This window comes from Balaenoptera physalus (assembly GCF_965194825.1).
Source record: "Balaenoptera physalus genome assembly, chromosome: 18".
Lineage (NCBI taxonomy): Eukaryota > Metazoa > Chordata > Mammalia > Artiodactyla > Balaenopteridae > Balaenoptera > Balaenoptera physalus.
The window spans coordinates 32,599,314-32,621,893 of NC_138899.1; the positions used below are offsets into that span (position 1 = coordinate 32,599,314).

General features: G+C 38.3%; 1 long non-coding RNA gene across 1 annotated transcript; it reads right to left on the reverse strand.

Annotated features, from left to right (window-relative positions):
- Nucleotides 1–1,821: 1,821 nt before the first annotated feature.
- On the reverse strand, nucleotides 1,822–14,020 carry LOC309647676. Its single transcript, XR_014256247.1, has 2 exons — nucleotides 12,466–14,020; nucleotides 1,822–7,082 (listed from the first exon to the last, which is right to left on the reverse strand). It is a non-coding gene; the product is annotated as an uncharacterized lncRNA (long non-coding RNA).
- Between the last annotated feature and the right edge of the window lie 8,560 nt (nucleotides 14,021–22,580).

Sequence of the window (22,580 nt, forward strand, 5' to 3'; positions counted from 1 at the left end):
TATTGAGTTTTTCTAAATCCTTTTCATAATAAAATTAGTTTAAATAAATAATTTTAACATTGTGTATTTGGCCTGGCCAGTACAAATTTATTCACTATTATTTGCATCTTCTCTTGTGCAAATCAACTTTGCCAATTAAGCTATTTAGATCTTTGTGTTTTTATAAATATTAAAGCTCTTTATACATTGGAGGTATGAATTCTATTAATCTGTTAATATTTTATCACAAATATTTTCTTGTTCCACTGGTTTCTAAAGTTTTATGTTTTTAATTATAATGAAGCTTAAAAGTCAATACTATAATATGCAATAAATTATAGACAAATGTGTGACTTTGCCTCTGTAATATTTTACATTGTTCAATAATTAGAAAATTGTCATTGCTACAGAGTCAAAATAAATTTTATCTTGTGGATTCTAGTGTTTTTCCATGGCTTAAGAAAACATGTAGCACTTTCCTTGGTTCATTTTGACTTACGGTATAAAATACCATAAAGCTAATTATACCCAAAATACTTATAAGTTAATGATTACTTTCCCAACTGCTTTATTAAACTTCATTTTTCAGAGGCAGTAGAGTGTAAAGGTTAAGATATGGCTCTGGAGCCCAGTGGCCTGGATTTAATATTAGCTGCAGCTCTAGCTGATCTTGAGAAACTTACTTTAACTTTCAGCTCCTTCATCCATAATGAGGTCATCAGTTCACTGAGACAATGAAATCAGTAAGTTCAGCATCCAGCACATAGTAAGTGATCAGTAAATGTTAGCTATGTGACATTTCAAAATTCATTAGATTCCCTTTCGGCCTCTTTTACTGTGCCATTAACATATATGCCTATTTTTGTACCATTATATTATTTTAATTATTGTGATTTCCAGATATAGGCTGTTTTAGAGTGGTCTTGCTTATTAACTCCCTTTTTCAGAAAATCATATATAAAATATACATGTTATACCTGACTGGCTTGACCAAGAGGCAAAGGAGCTTTGTAAGCAGAACACAAGGTGACTTGAAAGAGGAAATAAAGAAGAGTTTGAAAGATGCCCGTCCAGTCATGTGAGCCTGGGCAGGTGGGCAAAATGAATGTGATGCTTTGATAGAGGAAACAGCCTTGGGACAGAGTAGGGTTTTAGACGGGAGAAGAGGAGGAAGAAAGGTTAGTGTAGGAGGTGTTACAGGAGAGAATCTGTGTGAGAAGAAAACAAAGAGGCAAGAAAAGCAAAGAAGAGGGGAACAGTTAAGTCATGTGAGAGGGCACTGCACTGCCCAATCTACACTGCCCAAACTGCTCCAGTTATCTCTGTGCCTGGAAATAGAGCCAACTACATCCCTCAGCACTCAGTAAGTAGGCTTTGCTCACACACAGCCAAAGACATGAGAGCAAGACAGTGAAATGTGAATCTCCACATTTAGTGCTAAGCTATCATCTATTTTACTTAAGTGTTTGAATGCAGAGTTACTGATTTTTTTTTATTGGCTGGATATTCTAGATATTACTTTCTGCTCTAAAACTTTGGAACCACTATTTATTGGTGCCTCCAAATATTTCTCAGTGTATATTTACATGAATTTTTAAAATCATTTATATCCTCTCCAACTTCTCTAAATCCTCTTGACCATTATTTCAGCAGGCTCAATCATTTTGGCCTTATTCCACATTTGAAATTATGGTTTATGTTTCCTGATAGATTTCTCTCCAATTGCATTTTGACTCCTAACTTTTGCTTTACATTACCTAAGAGCACACGGTGTTACCTTCAGAGAGGGTAGATGCATATTTCATTGAAAAGCTATGCTGGGTCTGGTCCCGTGAGTTAGCCTTAAAGCCCATCTCTGCCACTTAAAGTAATCCAGTATGCACCTTGGTAATTGAAATCCTTCCGTTACCGTCACTCCAGCCCATTTAAATACTTCTCTTTCAGACAGAGTTCCATCAGGAGTTGAGCCAAATGATTTGGGAAAGATGTAGGCATTTCCAACAAGAAAGTTTTTGGCTGCCCACCAAAAAGCTGGTCGGTGCGCATAACTCCACGTCAACTCTCTTCTCTGCAAAGTTTCCATTTATATAGAGCACTGTCAATCCTGCTCTTCATTCTAGCGGAACACTTGGGACTTGGGTTGACCGATGCTCATGGTGGCAACCACCGAGAGAAGGTTACCTTAGGTTTCTTCATTGTTTGATGTTTTGCTACAAAAAAAAATAAAAATCCCCCCCAATTGCTTCTTGTCCTCAGTTGTAAATCAAAGCTTTTCACATCATGTGAAGATCATGTCTTTTTAAATATCTTGAACCTCATAGACACAATTTTCACTTGAGTGCAATCTCACCCCATATTACAAGTTTGAAAAGAAAAGGTTTTGGGTATTAACAAAACCAGCAAATTTCCAGGCTAAAGCATCAATAATGCCTTTTTAATGTGCTTAAACAGATGTATATTCTGTACTTATGTACGAATGCAGCTGAACCACAGCAGGCGAACTAAATAATTCAGTGGAATGCATAGAGAAAACTAACAATTCCATATTCTAATAACTGTTCTATGAAAAGCTTTTCATTTAGCTCTCAAAACTGCCTCATAAATCGACACTTGGATAATGCAATGAAGTTATATTTAACTCTAGAATTCTCACATGCCAGGTTTCAAATATGCTTCTTAGTAAATGTCCTTTTGGGGGCTCATTATGACTATTCCTGTCTTCCCTCAAAACAAACCTCTTATGCATGTTCATTTCCCTTCTTTCCTTGACTTCTGGCTGTCAGATTTACACCTCTTCCAATCCATGTTATCTTGGCCTGGAGTAGCAATATCACACCCAAGGACAGGGAGCCCGAGCTTGACAGATGTTGCCAGAGAGTACCTAGCAAATGTTTTCGTACAAGATCGATCCACTCAAGCAACGGCCCACAGTAGTACTTCAGAGGTGGTTTATAATGAGCTACTGGAAGAATTCTTAATAAATCACTGATCGAAATCCAACTTCGCTGAAATACAGAGAAGGTACATACAGCCAAGTCACACAGACAGGTATCCCCCAGTGTCAGCCCAGGGATTTGGGATGAGAGGCATGAGGCTGTATTGCTCCTTGGCAAAGGGTAAAAGTTATGCAACAAATAGGCTTGCCGTACGTGAAGATACGGTTGTAGCAGTCATCACAGCTTCTGTGCCCAGTGAGGATCTAGTTCAAAATCCTTCTGAAAATGCATTCATTTCTGAGTCCAGATCCTGCCCCCCCAAACATACACCTTTATTGAAACACACACACAAAAAACCAAAACAGAGGGTACCAAAATGCCTCAAGTGCTCTTGATTTTACCAGAAAGATATGTGGCAGTAGATGCATATTCTGTACATAAATTGAAGAAATGGGACATGTTACCTATTTTTCTGATGCCTTGCATGAGCATTAACATCTATATTAAAATAACCCTTTAGTCTTTAGAAAAATAGAGGTTTAAATGCTAAAACTATGAGTTTCATGTTCCTGAAGGCTCTAACATTTAAAAAGTTAGCATTTTTAGTTCAGCTCATGATAGGTAACAAAATATGTTCTAATTGTATATAATATAACATAGAGGTGTGTGTGCATATGTGTACGGAGAGAGAGAGAAATGTGTCTGAGCTTATACACAACACTAATGGGCACAGAAAAGTCCAACATTCTCAGGTGTAACACTAACAAAGATTCATTTCGTGACTTTGACAAGTTATTTAATTTTTTGTTGCTCTATCACAAGTTGGAAACCCTAATACTAACTAATATCTTTCCGAGTGCATGTTCTCTAATTTAGTTTTAAACATTTCTGAAAATATGATTCCAACAAATTTCTTCACATCTCAACAGGACAATGGTAGGCAAAGCATGAGACAAAATGCAAAAAGCAAGCAGTAGGATCAAGCACTTGGGTCCAAGAGAATAATTTTGTCAGTGTAGTCCATGAACAGAATCCCTTTCAATGTTAAAATCTTTATGAACTTGTGGTATTTATGGGCCCAGAGCCCAAATAAATGGAATACATCAAAGTGGAAAATTGTATCCAGTGAAACCAGATCCTTATAAAAGGAGGCCAGTGTCCTGGCGCTTAGTCCCTTGGGCTTTTTCCACCACAAGACCCAAGCAGCAACCATCTTCACAGAGCCCTTGGGGCAGCTCCACATCAAAGATTTGGTGCTTGGGAAGCAGATGAGTAGGCTCAACTCTGCTAAGAGTTCCAGAATAATCTGCCACTCCTGTGAATTCAGGTTTCTTAGAACCCAGTGTGAAAGATTAGCTATTAATCTCTTTTACTTTAGATTTTGCTAATCAAACTTAGTTTTTTGGCATTATTTAGAGAAATCATGTCTTTCCAAGGAAGTTCATTCCAAAAGTGATTAAAACACATTCTTAAGACTTAAAAAAGAAATTCCTAATTTTAGAAGGAAACTTGTTCTATGACCTATGGAAATACTTAAATCTCAATTCCCAGAGGATGAACTGCCTTCTTCTTCTTTTTGGCAGTTTTATGTAGAGAATGAAATACCGTGTTTGATCATTACACATGAGCATTATTCATGAAGGAAAAAACCTCACATTATTTTTTTCCTTTATTCTGTCTTTTTATTCCAGGGTTGAACCCTAACACTGAGATGGGAGTTTTGCAATCTCCCTCAACAAAAATTACTTCAGGGAAAATTTGGAAAGATCATTACAAAAATTGACCCTTTCTCAGAAAACTGAAATAAAATGAAAATAGAAAGCAAAACTATTCAGGTCAGGGCAGGAAACACTTGGGAATACTTTTCAAAGGATAATTCTGATTTGGGTATGAGGAATTGGCACCAACATGGATCAAGTGTAGAAGTGGCACCAAAATCAAGACTCCATCAGTCAGGTGCACTGAATAGTCAGGGGCAGAACAATAGCCTTCTCTCCAGTGCTTCAGCTGGTCCACAACACCATCCTACAGGAGAGAGGAATGCATTGTAAATATCCTTCCCTATTCATTCACTCACTCATTTATTTTTTATTCATTTTCCACATAGAGATTAATTTAACAAGGGCTAAGCCAGGCCCTTCATTGTGTGGTTCAGATACAGAGATGAATGCAACAAGATAGTCTTCATCTTTAATGCGTGCACAACCTAGATTAGGAGGCATATAAGTCATCACAGTACGGAAAGGTGAGTACAATAAGAAAGGCACAGAGTTATAAAACAGGTGAAAAGAGGGTCGCTGGATTCAAAGGGAAAAAATGGAGGCATTTGAACCAAGTCCTGAAGATTGAATTGGGGTGAACGGACAGACTGAGTTGGGTAGGATGAGATTCTAAATAGTGGAAACACATGGGCATGAAACTGTGATATGTGACGTGAATGATCGTAGCATTCAATATGGCCAGAGAATGGGCTTTTATTAGGGTGTGGAAGAGATGCAGTTGTGGAAGTGGACAAAGTCCATATTCTAAAGGGATTTCTATGCCATTCTAAATGGTTTTCACTTGTTACTGAAGGTAATAGTGGGCCCAAGAACAATATGAAGCAAAGAAATGGCATGATCAAACATAATTTTTTTAGCTTTTCATTCTTTAATTTTTTCACTTTTATTTATTATGTATTTTAACATGTAACAATTACCTAATAATGCATAATATAGTTTTAAATATATTTTAAATTTTTGATTAATTTTTGAATTTGAATTTTTAAATTTAGTACATTCACATTTTTAAAAATCAAAACAATCAACAAGGTATACAATGCATTATCTCATATCCATCCCGTTTGGAAACATTCATCCCAAATGCCTTTATCAAACAGATAGCCACTTTTATTAGCTGCTTGCAAACACAAATAAATATAAATATATATTCTTATTTTCCTCCTTTCTTACATTAAACTTAACATCTATGCTCAGATCTGCACCTAACTTCTTTTTTTTTTTTTTAAAGTGAAAGCAGGTTTATTTAGAGAGGTAACACACTTCACAGAGTTTGGGCCATCTCAGAAGGTGAGAGCGGCCTCAAGGTGTATGGATGATTAGTTTTTATGGGCTGGGTAATTTCACAGGTTAACAAGTGGCAGGAATATTCTAACTATCTTGGAGAAGGAGTGGGGATTTCCAGGAATTGGGGCACCACCCACTTTTTGGCCTTTTATGGTCGGCCTCAGAACTGTCATGGCACCTGTGGGTGTGTCCTTTAACGTATGCTAATATATTACAATGAGTGTATAATGAGGCTCAAGGTCTATTGGCAGTCAAATCTTCTGCCATCTTGGGCCTAGTAGGTTCTAACCGGTTTTCGTGGTATCCTGTTTTGTTTTGTTTTTTAAACATCTTTATTGGAGTATAATTGCTTTACAATGATGTGTTAGTTTCTGCTTTATAACAAAGTGAATCAGTTATATATATACATATGTTCCCATATCTCTTCCCTCTTGCATCTGCCTCCCTCCCACCCTCCCTATCCCACCCCTCTAGGTGGTCACAAAGCACCGAGCTGATCTCCCTGTGCTATGCGGCTGCTTCCCACTAGGTATCTATTTTACATTTGGTAGTGTATATATGTCCATGCCACTCTCTCACCCTGTCACATCTTACCCTCCCCCCATATCCTCCTTCTTTTTAACTTAATAATATAGCTCGGAGATTTTTCCATATCAATACATAAAAAGCTTCCTCGGTCTTTTTTAACTGCCTAGCATTTAAAAAGGAGTATTCTCATTGCAATGTAAAAGAAAATAGAAGGAAATGGAAAACTGCAGGAATCTAAGCAAGAAATGATAAGATCCTTGAAAACTGATATATCTAGAAACTGGAGAAATACCAAGAAGACAGAATCAACAAATTAGGAAGATAAGTTGGGGAGGAGGTAAGATCAAGATAAGAATTAGACATACTCTAGGATTCTGACAAATGGTGAAGCCATGTCAGATGATGAAACACTTACAGAGAGAAGGAAGTCACTAGAGGAGCAGGTTGGGATAGGCAGGACTGCAGAGAGGATGAGTTGAGTTTTCACCATGTAGAATTCATGTATCCCCTTGGAGATGTTAGGTAGTAAGTATGGAGCTCACGAGAGAGGTGAGAGATGGAGAGTTTGGAATCACTGGAATATAGTAAATAATTAAAACCCTGGATATGGATAAAATCATCTAGCAAGAATATGGAACAAGAAAATAAAAGCAGGTGAAGATAGAATCCCCTACATTTAAGAGGTAGTTGGAGGAAGAGAAATAACTACTGCCTGACATTAGAGATTGGAATAGCTTTTGCCAAACCCTGTCCTGTGGAGGTGGTCCACACACACACACACACACACACACACACACACACACAGCGTGCCCTGGTCAGAAATCTTGGAGATTCATAGTATGCATTACCATATTAAAGGCTCGTAACATCCTTAGAGCTCATTTTTGGAAAATACAGTATCCAAGTATTTAGATAAGAACTGGAAAATTCTGCCTTTAGCACTAGAGAAGATGACCTCAGCCCTGGGCTCTGTGCTTTTGAGGACCCTGCCTTGGCTCTTGCCTAACTGTTTCCTTTCCCATAGAATGAAAAGTCCATGGAACTAGGAGTATATTTCCACCAGGAGGCTGTCCAACCCCTACCCCTACATCTAGACCATGCTCTAGGTATCTGGAATCCCAGAATTTGCTGCCCTCATGGCCCTAAATCTGCAACCAGGGCTGTGTCGCCCTTTACCTGGTCTTGCCTCCTGAGGACAGTGTATCCACCCCTTCGTGTACATGTCAGTAGGCCCAACTTGTGGTCAAGAAGTGACTGGGGAGTGTGGAAAAGCTTGGAGGGGTGAGCTGATGTAGCCACACAAACATGAATAAGAATCCTCATGATGTGGGTGGAGCTGGGGGTCGGAGGAGGAAGCTGACAGACCAAGGGCCAAAGGCTGGGGCCGGCTTTCCTCACCCCACCTCATGACCCAAAGGGTCTGAGAATTCCAAAGTCAAACTAGCCTTCCAGAACATTGTGAATGTAGATGTATCAAGTTGGAAGATGGCATATGTTTAATTTAGCAATGTGTTAGCTTGATTTACAGCTTGCAAATATTTAGACATACGGCATATGGGCCTCTATTTGTATTCTTGAGCTGGTTCCACATAGTTTATGGGCTGGTCTGGGAAGGAATAACAAGAGGACAGGACAATTGACAGCCAATGAGGAAGGGTGGAGTAACCCTTATAGGAAATAAACATTTTTAAACAAGTTTGAGGAAAAGTTGGTTATTCAGTCAACAGCACATGTTCTCATTCCTAGGGCCATGGGTCCTGCCTTAGCTCCTTTAATCTTTATAACCTTTGAGTTTACAAATGAGTGAATTGAGATGCTGAGTGATCAGTCATGTGCCCAAGTTCACACAGTTTGTAATTGCTGGAGATTATTACTCAGGACTCCCAACTCCCAAACCAGCATCATCTCCACCATATTCTGCTGCTTCAAAACTGGAGAATGCCAACATCTTTTTCTTTTACAAAATGAAAAGAAACATCCCACTGAGACAAATGTATGGTCTTCAACCCATAGTACATTTGAAATTCATGATGCAGTCTTGGAAAGTAATCTGTTGTGTTGTCTTTAGGCATCGTCTACTAAAGTATGTCCAGTTTAGAAATAAGCAACCATGCTCTGTCACTTCTTAGATACAATTCTCTCACCAAAAAACATACACATTAGTGTATCATGAAAATCACTGTTTAACATTGACGTTACGGATTAGCATTTGATAACTTATTACTACAATCATTCAGCTTAGTACATATTTAGAAAAAAGAAAAACATATATATTATATATGTCTATATTACCTAGACTATATATATTACATACATCTATATGGCATTAATACATAGACCCAAGAAAACCTAAAAATATACAACATAAAACTTAGTATTATGTATTTATACCAGAAAAGGGTTATTTTGGTGCCATCTCGAGTTAGAAATGTTAATGACAAATTTTTAAATACATTGTATAAATAAGAAACAATCCACTAAAAATAGGTTTATAGTTTTTTAAGAGTTTATAGATCATATTTCAGAAAACGAAGTGCCTGCACTCAAGTTGATTCCTAAGTAAATCCTTGATTTGGCTGGATTAGAGAATGAGACCCCTATCTCCTTGGTTGCTCCTGGGATGATTCTTTTTTGAAAAAGTCTGAAAATGGAAAAAGTTACTTAATAAAAAATTAAGGAAAAATTATGTAATACAAATTACGGGGGAATTAGCTGATACAAAAAAAGGAGTTTCCAGAAGTTAAACATTTAATGCAGTTATTCACTCATCCTCCTCCAGTTCACTCCTTTCACTGCCTCTGCAGAATTAGAAAAATAGACATAATCTATCCTAGATATCCCTGTGTGCGCTAGGCAGACAAGCCTCATAACTGTCACAGATTATTTAGGACCACAGAAGCAGAAGCCCAATGTATCTTGGACTTGCCTGGGGACCAAGATCCCCTGGGAAAGATCTTGAAACTCTGACCATACTTGGGTTCAGGGTTAGACTGATGTATGTGAAACTGCCTCTTACCCTCCAGGGAGGAAAAAATCTGACCTTGGATGTAAACAGAACGTTATTGACTCCCATACCTGATGCCAGAGAGTCTAGGATGGTGTGTGGTCACCACTAACCCAGCGCCCCTCATCCCTGGAGCTCCTGAGTGATGTAGATGAAAGGATTGTGTCACTGGGACCCAAGCCACTCTGCTGTGGGAGCCTGCCATGAAAGACCTGGTCATACACAATGTGAGAGTCATTAGTCCAGAGGAGAGAGGCAGCAATGGCACAATGTCCAAAAGCAGCAAAGTGACCATGAGAAGGATGTGGAGTAACAGCCATAGTCTCCAGCATTGGAGGGTCCCACCTTTGTCTCCCTCATGGGACTTCGAGGGCAAAAGACTTGTCTAACGCCAACAAGGTGGTGCAGGGGACACTTGACTTACATACGGCACTCCTAAAACTTCTGAGAGATATTTAGAGAAGGGAACCTGTGGAAAAGTCAGGCTCTGTCTAGTATCAGTAGGTGAGCACAGAACATCAAGATGTGGGCATTTACTGCAAATAGGATCATATATGCACCAACTGGAGAAGCCGGGAACACACATAACACTACATAATAGGCAATATATGTATTACACAATATACATACAGGCATATTACATAATATACATACTATTACGGTGCATCTTTGGTATTTGACCTCATTATTCAAATGGAAATTATAATTTCTCTTGAAATGTGTCTTTTATTTAATTTCAATGCCACTTGAAGGTAGATGCATACTACATGTTCCCATAAGATATTCATCAACATATTAATAAGTGATTGCCACATGTCAGGCACTATACATAGGACTGGTTGAGCAGGTCAGATGTGACCTTTACTCTCACGCACCTTATAATCAAGAGCCACTCCAAATGCAATTATCACTCGGAATGTTTCATTAAAATCCCAAGTTTTAAGCATGTTCATTTCTGCCTGTTTATTTCTTACAAGTAAGAGGAAATACTTCTTCAACCTAAGTGTCCATCAACAGATGAATGGATAAAGAAGATGTGGTACACACACACACACACACACACACACACACACATACACACACACAATGGAATACTACTCAGTCATAAAAACAAAGAATGATGAAATTCTGCCATTTGCAGCAATGTGTATGGACTTGGAGGGCATTGTGCTAAGTGAAATAAGTCAGACAAAAAGAGACAAATACTGTATGATGTCACTTATACGTGGAATCAAAAAAAATACAACCAACAAGCACATAAAACAAAAAAGAAGCAGACTCACAGATATAGAGAAAAAACTAGTGGTTACCAGCGGGGAGATGGAAGTGGGGGAGGGACAATAGAGAAGTAGGGGGAAAAAAGGGGTTATTATGGGATTATATGAAATCATGTACATGAAACTTTTGAGAATTGTAAAGTACTACAGAATTTAAAGAATCTTTCATTCAATAAAAAAAAGTTTTTAAAGAGGAAATACTTCCAGATTTCATTGTAGCAAAACACACCACACCAAGTGGTAAGAACAGGGCTGGCTTTGTGGGCGTGTGATCTGTGCCCAGGATCCACACTTAGAAGGGCCCTGTGATTGATTTAAAACTTCTGCTCTCACCATCTTAAAATGTGTAATAATTTTTGAGCAAGGAGACTCCACATTTTCATGTTGCACCAGGCCCTTCAAATTAGGTAGCCAGTTTGGGGTGAGCAAAGATTTCCTGCTCTGTGCATAGATAGTGTGCTGCTCCATGGGTAAAGGGTTCATGGGTAGGGTTGCCAGGTTTAACAAATAAACATAGAGACACCCGGTTTTAGTGTAAGCCCCCAATATTTCATGGAATCCATCCAGTATTGCAGAGAATATACTTATACTAAAAAATTATCCATGGTCTACATAAAATTCAAATTTATGTAACTAAAAACAGTTGTCTAGGCTGAAAAAGATAACTGACAGATAGCCTTGAGCAGAAGATTTTCGTCATCCGTGATTAGAAAGTAATCAGTCATTTTAGCACATTATTTACTTTTGGAAAGACAAAGCGAAGTTTCTTGTGCAGGAATCGCCATTTTCCACCATATTTAGTAGATAAATTGCCCATTCATCCTCTGGTTACAGAATATTTGTGTTCAATTTCGTGCTTTTTTTAAAAAACATATATTCAATCTTTTGCATAAATGCAGGGAATCCACAGGCTCTGTCTCGGACTTTTTGTCTGTTTGTTTTCTTTTTTCCTGCTCACCCTTTGCAATTTCCTCCCTTCTCATAGATTCAACAAACACTTAGACACTAGTGTGCTGGAGCCAACATGTGCCAGCTCAGACCTGACTGTTAGCATCACTTCCCAATTCCACATGCAATGGCCTCATGTAGGGATGGAAAATCAGCAAACACTACAAATCCAGTAACCCCCTGTCCCCATCCCATATCTGGTTATTCAACACTTAACAGGATGTCACTGCCTATACCCAGTATTCAAGGCCTTTTTCAACTTGGTTCCAACCTATCCTGCTGCCTAATCTTCCAACTACTCCTTTGTATCTGTCTTCAACTCTAATCAAATGAGACAACACTGTGTTCTCCCAATGGTCATAAACCATCCTACCACTCTGCCTTTGTTCATGCTGCACTCTTCACGTCCTCCACGATGCTTTCAATACTTCCCCAACCTTGCCTTCTAAACTTCTGTCCCAGGGCCTTTTGTTTGACATTTTTCACATTCTAACTTGCATCACAGTTATTTATACACTTGCCTTTTCTTCTTTACAAAGTCAAAAGTATATGTCAAAACATGAGCCAGGAGGACATTCAAGATGGCAGAGGAGTAAGACGTGGAGATCACCTTCCTCCCCACAAATACATCAAAAATACATCTACATGTGGAACAACACCTACAGTACACCTACTGTAGGTGTCAGAAGACCTCAGACTTCCCAAAAGGCAAGAAACTCTCCACATACCTGGCTCTGTGGCTGACAGGGTCTTGGTGCTTCAGCTGGGTGACACAGGCCTGAGCCTCTGAGGTGGGAGAGCTGAGTTCAGGACATTGGACCACCAGAGACCTCCAGGTCCCAAGTAATATCAATTGGCGAGAGCTCTCCAGAGATCTCCGTCTCAACGCTAAGACCCAGCTCCACTCAACAACCAGCAAGCTCCAGTGCTGGACACCCCATGCCAAACAACTACCAAGACAGGAACACAACTCCACCCCTTAGCAGAGAGGCTGCCTAAAATCATAATAAGTTCACAGACACCCCAAAACACATCACCAGACGCAGTCCTGCCCACCAGAAAGACAAGATCCAGCCTCATCCACCAGAACACAGGCACAAGTCCCCTCCACCAGGAAACCTACACAACCCACTGAACCAACCTTACCCACTGAGGACAGACACTAAAAACAACAGGAACTACAAACATTCAGCCTGCAAAAAGGAGACTTCAAACACAGTAAGTTAAGCAAAATGAGAGGACAGAAAAATACACAGCAGATGAAGGAGCAAGGTAAAAACCAACCAGACCAAACAAATGAAGAGGAAATAGGCAGTCTACCTGAAAAAGAATTCAGAATAATGATAGTAAAGATGATCCAAAATCATGGAAATAGGATGGAGAAAATACAAGAAACATTTAACAAGGACCTAAAAGAACTAAAGAGCAAACAAACAATGATTAACAACACAATAAATGAAATTAAAAATTCTCTAGAAGGAATCAATAGCAGAATAACTGAGGCAGAAGAAAGGATAAGTGACCTGGAAGATAAAATAGTGGAAATAACCACCACACAGCCGAATAAGGATAAAGGAATGAAAAGACTTGAGGACAGTCTCAGAGACCTCTGGGACAACATTAAACATACCAATATTCGAACTGTAGGAGTCCCAGAAGAAGAAGAGAATAAGAAAGGGACTGAGAAAATATTTGAAGATATTATAGTTGAAAACTTCCCTAATATGGGAAAGGAAATAGTCAATCAAGTCCAGGAAGAGCAGAGAGTCCCATACAAGATAAATCCAAGGATAAAGACGCCAAGACACATATTAATCAAGCTATCAAAAATTAAATACAAGGAAAAAATATTAAAAGCAGCAAGGGAACAACAACAAATAACATACAAGGGAATTCCCATAAGGTTAACAGCTGATCTTTCAGCAGAAACTCTGCAAGCCAGAAGGGAGTGGCAGGACAAATTTAAAGTGATGAAAGGGGAAAACCTACAACCAAGATTACTCTACCCAGCAAGGATCTCATTCAGATTCGATGGAGTAATTAAAAACTTTACAGAGAAGCAAAAGCTAAGAGAATTCAGCACCACCAAACCAGCTTTACAACAAATGCTAAAGGAATTTCTCTAGGCAGGAAACACAAGAGAAGGAAAAGACCTACAATAACAAACCCAAAACAATTAAGTAAATGGTAATAGGAACATACATATCAATAATTACCTTAAATGTGAATGGATTAAATGCTCCACCCAAAAGACATAGACTGGCTGAATGGATACAAAAACAAGACCTGTATATATGCTGTCTACAAGAGACCCACTTCAGACAGGGACACATACAGACTGAAAGTGAGGGGATGGAAAAATTTATTCCATGCAAATGGAAATCAAAAAAAGCTGGACAGGCAATTCTCATATCTATTTATGCACCCAATATAGGAACACCTCAATACCTAAGGAAAATGCTAACAGCCATAAAAGGGGAAATTGATAATAACACAATAAAATAGAGGACTTTGACACCCCACTTTCACCAATGGACAGATCAACCAAAATGAAAATAAATAAGGAAACACAAGCTTTAAATGATACATTAAAAAAGATGGACTTAACTGATATTTACAGGACATTCCACACAAAAACAACAGAAAACACTTTCTTCTCAAGTGCTCATGGAACATGCTCCAGGATATGTCATATCTTGGGTCACAAATCAAGCCTTGGTAAATTAAAAAAAATTGAAATCATATCAAGTATGTTTTCCAACCACAACACGATGAGACTAGATATCAATTACAGGGAAAAAAACTGTAAAAAATACAAACACATGGAGACTAAACAATATTCTACTAAATAACCAAGAGATCACTGAAGAAATCAAAGAGGCAATCAAAAAATACCTAGAAACAAATGACAATGAAAACACAACGGCCCAAAACCTATGGGATGCAGCAAAAGCAGTTCTAAGAGGAAAGTTTATAGCAATACAATCCTACCTCAAGAAACAAGAAAAATCTCAAATAAACAACCTAACTTTACACCTAAAGCAACTAGAGAAAGAAGAACAAAGAAACCCCAAAGTTAGCAGAAGGAAAGAAATCATCAAGATCAGATCAGAAATAAATGGAAAAGAAATGAAGGAAACGATAACAAAGCTCAATAAAACTAAAAGCTGGTTCTTTGAGAAGATAAACAAAATTGATAAATCATTAGCCAGACTCATCAAGAAAAAAAGGGAGAAGACTCAAATCAATAGAATTAGAAATGAAAAAGGAGAAGTAACAACTGACACTGCAGAAATACAAAAGATCATGAGAGATTACTACAAGTAACTATATGCCAATAAAATGGACAACCTGGAAGAAATGGACAATTTCTTAGAAAAGCACAACCTTCCGAGACTGAACCAGGAAGAAATAGAAAATATAAACAGACCAATCACAAGCACTGAAATTGAGACTGTGATTAAAAATCTTCCAACAAAGAAAAGCACATGACCAGATGCCTTCACAGGTGAATTCTATCAAACATTTAGAGCAGAGCTAACACCTATCCTTCTCAAACTCTTCCAAAATATAGCAGAGGGAGGAACACTCCCAAACTCATTCTACGAGGCCACCATCACCCTGATACCAAAACCAGACAGAGATGTCACACAAAAAAGAAAACTACAGGCCAATATCCCTGATGAACATAGATGCAAAAATCCTCAACAAAATACTAGCAAACAGAATCCAACCACACATTAAAAGGATCATACACTATGATTAAGTGGGGTTTATCCCAGGAATGCAAGGATTCTTCATTATACACAAATCAATCAATGTGATACACCATATTAACAAACTGAAGCATAAAAACCATATGATAATCTCAATAGATACAGAAAAACTTTCGACAAAATTCAACACCCATTTATGATAAAAACTCTCCAGAAAGTAGGCATAGAGGGAATCTACCTCAACATAATAAAGGTCATATATGACAAACCCACAGCAAACATCATTCTCAATGGTGAAAAACTGAAAGCATTTCCAGTAAGATCAGGAACAAGACAAGGTTGCCCACTCTCACCACTAATATTCAACATAGTTTTGGAAGTTTTAGCCACAACAATCAGAGAAGAAAAAGAAATAAAAGGAATCCAAATCAGAAAACAAGAAGTAAAACTGTCTCTGTTTGCAGTGACATGATATGATACATAGAGAGTCCTAAAAATGCTACCAGAAAACTTCTAGAGCTAATCAATGTATTTGGTAAAGTAGCAGGATGCAAAATTAATGCACAGAAATCTCTTGCATTCCTATACACTAATGATGAAAAGTCTGAAAGTGAAATTAAGAGAACACTCCCGTTTACCATTGCAACAAAAAGAATAAAACCTAGGAATAAACCTACCTAAGGATGTAAAAGACCTGTATGCAGAAAACTATAAGACACTGATGAAAGAAATTAAAGATGATACAAACAGATGGAGAGATATACCATGTTCTTGGATTGGAAGAATCAACCTTGTGAAAATGACTATTCTACCCAAAGCAATCTACAGATTCAGTGCAATCCCTATCAAACTACCAATGGCATTTTTCACAGAACTAGAACAAAAAATTGCACAATTTGTATGGAAACACAAAAGACCCCGAATAGCCAAAGCAATCTTGAGAAAGAAAAACAGAGCTGGAGGAATCAGACTCCTGGACTTCAGGCTATACTACAAAGCTACAGTAATGAAGAGAGTATGGTACTGGCACAAAAACAGAAATCTAGTTCAATGGAACAGGAGAGAAAGCCCAGAGATATACCCACGCACATATGGTCACCTTATCTTTGATAAAGGAGGTAAGAATATACAATGGAGAAAAGACAGCCTCTTCAATAAGTGGTGCTGGGAAAACTGGACAGCTACATGTAAAAGAATGAAATTAGAACACTCCCTAACACCATACACAAAAATAAACTCAATAATGATTAAAGACCTAAATGCAAGACCAAACACTTTAAAACTCTTAGAGGAAAATATAGGCAGAACACTCTATGACATAAATCACAGCAAGATCCTTTTTGACCCACCTCCTAGAGAAATGGAAATAAAAACAAAAATAAACAAATGGGACCTAATGAAACGTAAAAGCTTTTGCACAGCAAAAGAAACCATAAACAAGGTTAAAAGACAACACTCAGAATGGGAGAAAATATTTGCAAATGAAGCAACTGACAGAGGATTAATCTCCAAAATATACAAGCAGCTCATGCAGCTCAGTATCAAACAAACAAACAACCCAATACAAAAACGGGCAGAAGAGGACCTAAATTGACATTTCTCCAAAGAGGATATACAGATTGCCAACAAACACATGAAAGGATGCTCAACATCACTAATCATTAGAGAAATGCAAATCAGAACAACAATGAGGTATCACCTCACACCGGTCAGTATGGCCATCATCCGAATATCTACAAACAATAAATGCTGGAGAGGGTGTGGAGAAAAGGGAACCCTCTTGCACTGTTGGTGGGAATGTAAATTAATACAGCCACTATGGAGAACAGTATGGAAGTTCCTTAAAAAACTAAAAATAGAACTACCCTACGACCCAGCAATCCCACTACTGGGCATATACCCTGAGAAAACTATAATTCAAAGAGAGTCATGTACCACAGTGTTCATTGCAGCTCTATTTACAATAGCCAGGACATGGAAGCAACCTAAGTGTCTATCAACAGATGAATGGATAAAGAAGATGTGGCATATCTATACAATGGAATATTACTCAGCCGTAAAAGAAACAAAATTGAGTTATTTGTAGTGAGGTAGATGAAACTAGAGTCTGTCATACAGAGTGAAGTAAGTCAGAAAGAGAAAAACAAATACCCTGTGCTAACACATATATATGGAATCTTAAAAAGAAAAGAAAATGGTTCTGAAGAGCCTAGGGGTAGGACAGGAATAAAGATGCAGACGTAGAGAATGGACTTGAGGACACGGGGAGGGGGAAGGGTAAGCTGGGATGAAATGAGAGAGTGGCATGGACATATATACACTACCAAATATAAAATAGATAGCTAGTGGGAAGCAGCCGCATAGCACGGGGAGATCAGCTCAGTGCTTTGTGTCCACCTACAGGCATGGGATAGGGAGGGTGGGAGGGAGATGAAAGAGGGAGGGGATATGGGGATATATGTATACGTATAGCTGATTCACTTTGTTATACAGCAGCAGCAAACACAACAATGTAAAGTAATTATACTCCAATAAAGATGTTTAAAAAATAAATAAAATAAAATGCTAAAAAAAAAAGAAAGCCACCCCTATAAATTTAAACCAGTAAAATTACCAAGGAATCTAGCAGTTCCCCTTATCTTTAAAGGCGTGACTTCAGAAATAAACTCCTAAGAAATAAAAACCAAAAACAGAAACAAACCATGAGCCAAGTCTGGTTTGTTTTTGGTCTATTTGTTTTTTAAAGATAATCCTGCTCTAGCCCAGTAACTTAAATAATCCAGGCATCAAATACAGGTTCTTCAATCACTGGATTTATTCAAACAGAAAAGAATTCAGACCTTATAGAGTGTCTTTATAGCGTTAGAAAATAATTTGTCTCAGAACAATTGATTTTGAATCATTTTGACTGCATAAGTCTTTGAGAGAGAGGCCAGCATATTCTAATAAAGCTATGCCTTGGTTTTACTGAGAACCAAGCATTTTGTTTTTTAATGGCAATGGCAGTAGAAGAATCCTTTTAAGCTGGAAATAAAGTTGTTACCTATTCTTGGTAGATCATAGCTAACACATCACATTGAAATTGCTTCAACAAATATTGAGTCCCTCCTTTATGGAAGATGCAATATTATGTGTTACACCTCATAAAATACTTTGAATTGCCAGAAAATGGAAACCCTTCCTCAATTTTTGTGTGCTAATGGCGTTGAAAACAAAGAGGGTGATTCATGTAGAGCAATCCATATTAAAATTTAAAATGCATTAAAATTAAATAAAGGGCATACTTCAAGAGCACATATAATTTACATTTGGGTAATAAGAGAATAGATACTTCCTTTCCAGAATTTTCCCTTGGTATTCCATGAGCAATGTCAACTATTGATGTCTTCAGCTTATAAATGCAGTGCAGTCATAGAAACAGAATTTTAAAATCCATTTGCCTGGCCTCATTCACTCCAAAAAAAAAAAAAAAAGTCTCTATTGTATGTCTCTTTATCTACTTCCTGATAGCTTCTCTCATTTAATTTTACTGGTACCAATCGTGGTTGGGGTGTGTGTGTGTGTGTGTGTGTTTGAGCTAGGAAATGCAGAGCAGAGCAATGTAGTAATTCGTGATCTGTTACACTCTCATATTACACGCACACAAGAGGATTGCATTAAGATATGGAACATTCCACAAAGTCAATGAGATTCAATGAAATTTCATGGAAGTTGTGTGTGTGATAACATTGGAAACCTAGAATTTCTTCCAAGCTGATACGTTCACACCATGTTGAGAGCAGTTCTCAGGCTGGGCTCTATATTTTTGCAGTCCTATTGGACCAGTCTTTTAAGCTACAACCCTGATTCAGGTGGAAGGATGCAGGAGACATGGCCTTCAGGGGAAATTTACTCTGCAATTTCTCAGCAAGGCTGGACTCTATTCAGTAATTATCCTTGCTCCGGGGAGATCTTTGTTCTTGACAATTCTCCAGGGAAGGGATGTGGGTGGAGCAACCCCCCTCTTCAACCCCTAGGTTTGTCTAGTGACTTGGAGTCACTGGAGTGTGCCCAGCTTGCTTGGGGAAAGAATATCAACCCTGGCATGAGTCCCCCGGAATAGCAGTAGGACAGCCCTTTTCAAATCCTATCCCTGTCGGCCTGCCTCATTTTCCATTGGCCTGAGAGAACTTTCAAATATCTGCCTTGGGAAAATAGGTGTACTAATAATGCCAGAGCCACCCCGTACAGCACCTTTGTGCAGATATGAAAAAGGCACCCTTCTGGGCAGATGTAGCCTCACCTCAGGGTGCAGGACCCAGTGAGCAGAGCGCAATTGATTCCCCTGCGCCCCCCTACGATTACCTTCCCCACTGGCTGCCCTTATGCAGGGCACAGCTTACGTATACGATAGCTATGACTTTCACTCTTCACTTGCTGTTGTCACTTCAAATATTATGAACAAAACAGCAACCATCAGGATTTTCAAGCTTAAAATTGACCATTTTCAGCAGCACCTTGATGACATGCCATTAAGTGAGACTTGCTGATAATAAACGCCCTGATTACAGCCCTGGCTTTCCACTTTACCATATCCTGTCTGATTCAGACACATCATTACCGAGGTTATAAGCAGATGTATCAAAGATAAAGCCTTACTTTAAGATGTCTTGCAGTGGTTTATCTGTGAGACGTCATAAAATTTCTCTATATTGTCAGATTATTTTAAATCTGTCTTAGGTGACTTCATATTACAATCTCTATCTGTTCTAATCATCAGGTCATTAAATAACCTTGCAAAAGAATTGTTAATGTATTCTAACATAATTCTAGAGAATTTCCCTTCAGGTCCATGGCGGTTATAAGAAGGAAAAAAAAGAGTTAACTTAGCAGCATGCTAGGAATATATTCCTTTTCAGCTACGCCAGCAACATAAGCCACTCCCTTTTTTAAAAAAAATTTTATTTTATATTGTAGTATAGTTGATTAACAATATTTGTTAGTTTCAGGTGTACAGCAAAGTGATTCAGTTACACATATACAAGTATCTATTCTTTTTCAAATTTTTTTCCCATTTAGGTTATTACAGAATATTAAGCAGAGTTCCCTGTGCTCTACAGTAGGTCCTTGTTGGTTATCCATTTTAAATATAGTAGCTTGTACACTCCCTTTTATCAATGGGAGAAGAGTCCTTTGCAGGGGCTACCCTGAAGGCACAAGGCCCAGAGAAGCTCATCTCCTTGGAGGCAGGGGACTCTCTCACACAAAAGGGGAAAAAAAAGAACACAAATATCTTGCTGCTGACCAGAGAGGGTTCAATAAGCAGCAGAGAAGTGAAAATAGATAAGATCCCTGCCATCTCTGGGCTGACCCTCAGCACTGTACCTGGAATAGCATAGGCCCTCAATGAATACTTGCTGAATACTTGAACTGGGGGTCTACTGCACAGTGACCTTGTGACATATGTCACCATCCAAGGACTCAGTTCCTTCAGATGTGGAAAGTCACTCCAGAGTTTTAGCTCAGGTTCAATACATGCCGTGAGATTCCCAGATGCCTGGTGCTATTTTAAAAATTCCCAAATGAGTTCTATTTTTCTATATATTTGACACAAGGGAAATGCCTGTGATCGCATTGCCTCACTGCATAAGCATATCCTGACAGGTTTTAAAAAAAATTAATAGCTATTTAATTTACCAAGAATGTTGCTGTGATTAAGGACATGTTGGTTCCAATGGATTAAAGGAGCTCATCACATTTTATAAACTGCCAACATGTAGTGACACTTTCCTCTTGAGGATGAGTTTCATCAAATTGAAATGCTGGTTTCTGGTTTATAATTCAATCCATTTCACTGACTCACAGAGGGTGGAGTAAAATGACAAAGTTCTTTGGTCCTTCAGTCAGAGTTTTTCGTATTACCGGGTGATTATGCATTTACCTTTTTATCACATGAGGCGCTAGGTAGAACCAGGGTCAATACTTACCACCCTGCAGCTGACTTTTATGTATTGTAGAACTGCCCTCAGATAAACATGTCGGATCAGAGGAAACAAATAAAGCATAAGACTGTCATTAAACTGAGGAGTGTTGGAAGGACAAGGAGGGAGAAAATACCATGGCCATGCCAGCTAGAACGCTGTCCAAAAGGAGGCGCCAGCAACTCTTCACCCCCAGGTACACGACATACTAGCTACCATTACTGCCTTTGTAAAGGGATGCAAAACACTGGCCAGACACAGCATAACAAAGTGTGTATTGTACATATAAGGACGTAGGAATATAAATACAGAAAATCAAGTGCTTTCGCTGTTGAAAGAAGAAATTAACTCATTTGTGCAGACAAGTTTCTGAACTGGTTAATTAGATTCAGACTTTAGCCTTCCCCCCCCTCTCCTACACCCCTACTTTGTTTGGAATCAGTGATTTCTTATACTCTAGACCAAGAGGGCTCATACAGCTGTGGAAGTGTGTTCAGGAAAGGATCCAGAGAACACAGGGATTGTGTGACAGGTGGAAACTCTATAAAGACGTACAAGGACTTAACTAAATTATAAACTCTCTGTAGTACTTTTGTGATTGTTAATTGTTTTGGTTTCTTTTTGTTTGTTTTTTCTTCTCGTTTAATTGAGATATAATTGACACACAGCACTGTATAAGTTTGAGGTGTAGCATAATGATTTGACTTATTTATATCACGAAGTGATGATCGCAAGAAGTTTAGTGAATATCCATCCTCTCGTATAGATGCAAAATTAAAGAAACAGAAAAAAAATTTTTTTCCTTGTAATGAGAACTCTTAAGATTTACTCTTAACAACGTTCATATATAACGTACAGCAGTGTTAATTGTATTTATCCTGTTGTACATTACATCCCTAGTACTTACTTATAACTGGAAGTTTGTACCTTTTGACTACCTCCATCCAATTCCCACTCCCCCAACTCCCATCTGTAGTGTCTTTTGTATTTAATATACGTTCTTTTCTAGTTAAGCCCATTCAAAATAGAAAGAGTTTGATTTTGAATAGATTGCTGATTTAATGTGTGGACATATTTACAAACCAAGTATAGCCGGTTGTGGACCGTCTGTGTCAATAGAAGAGAATGGTAGCGTAATGACAGAAGATGAAGGCCTTAAAAGGATCC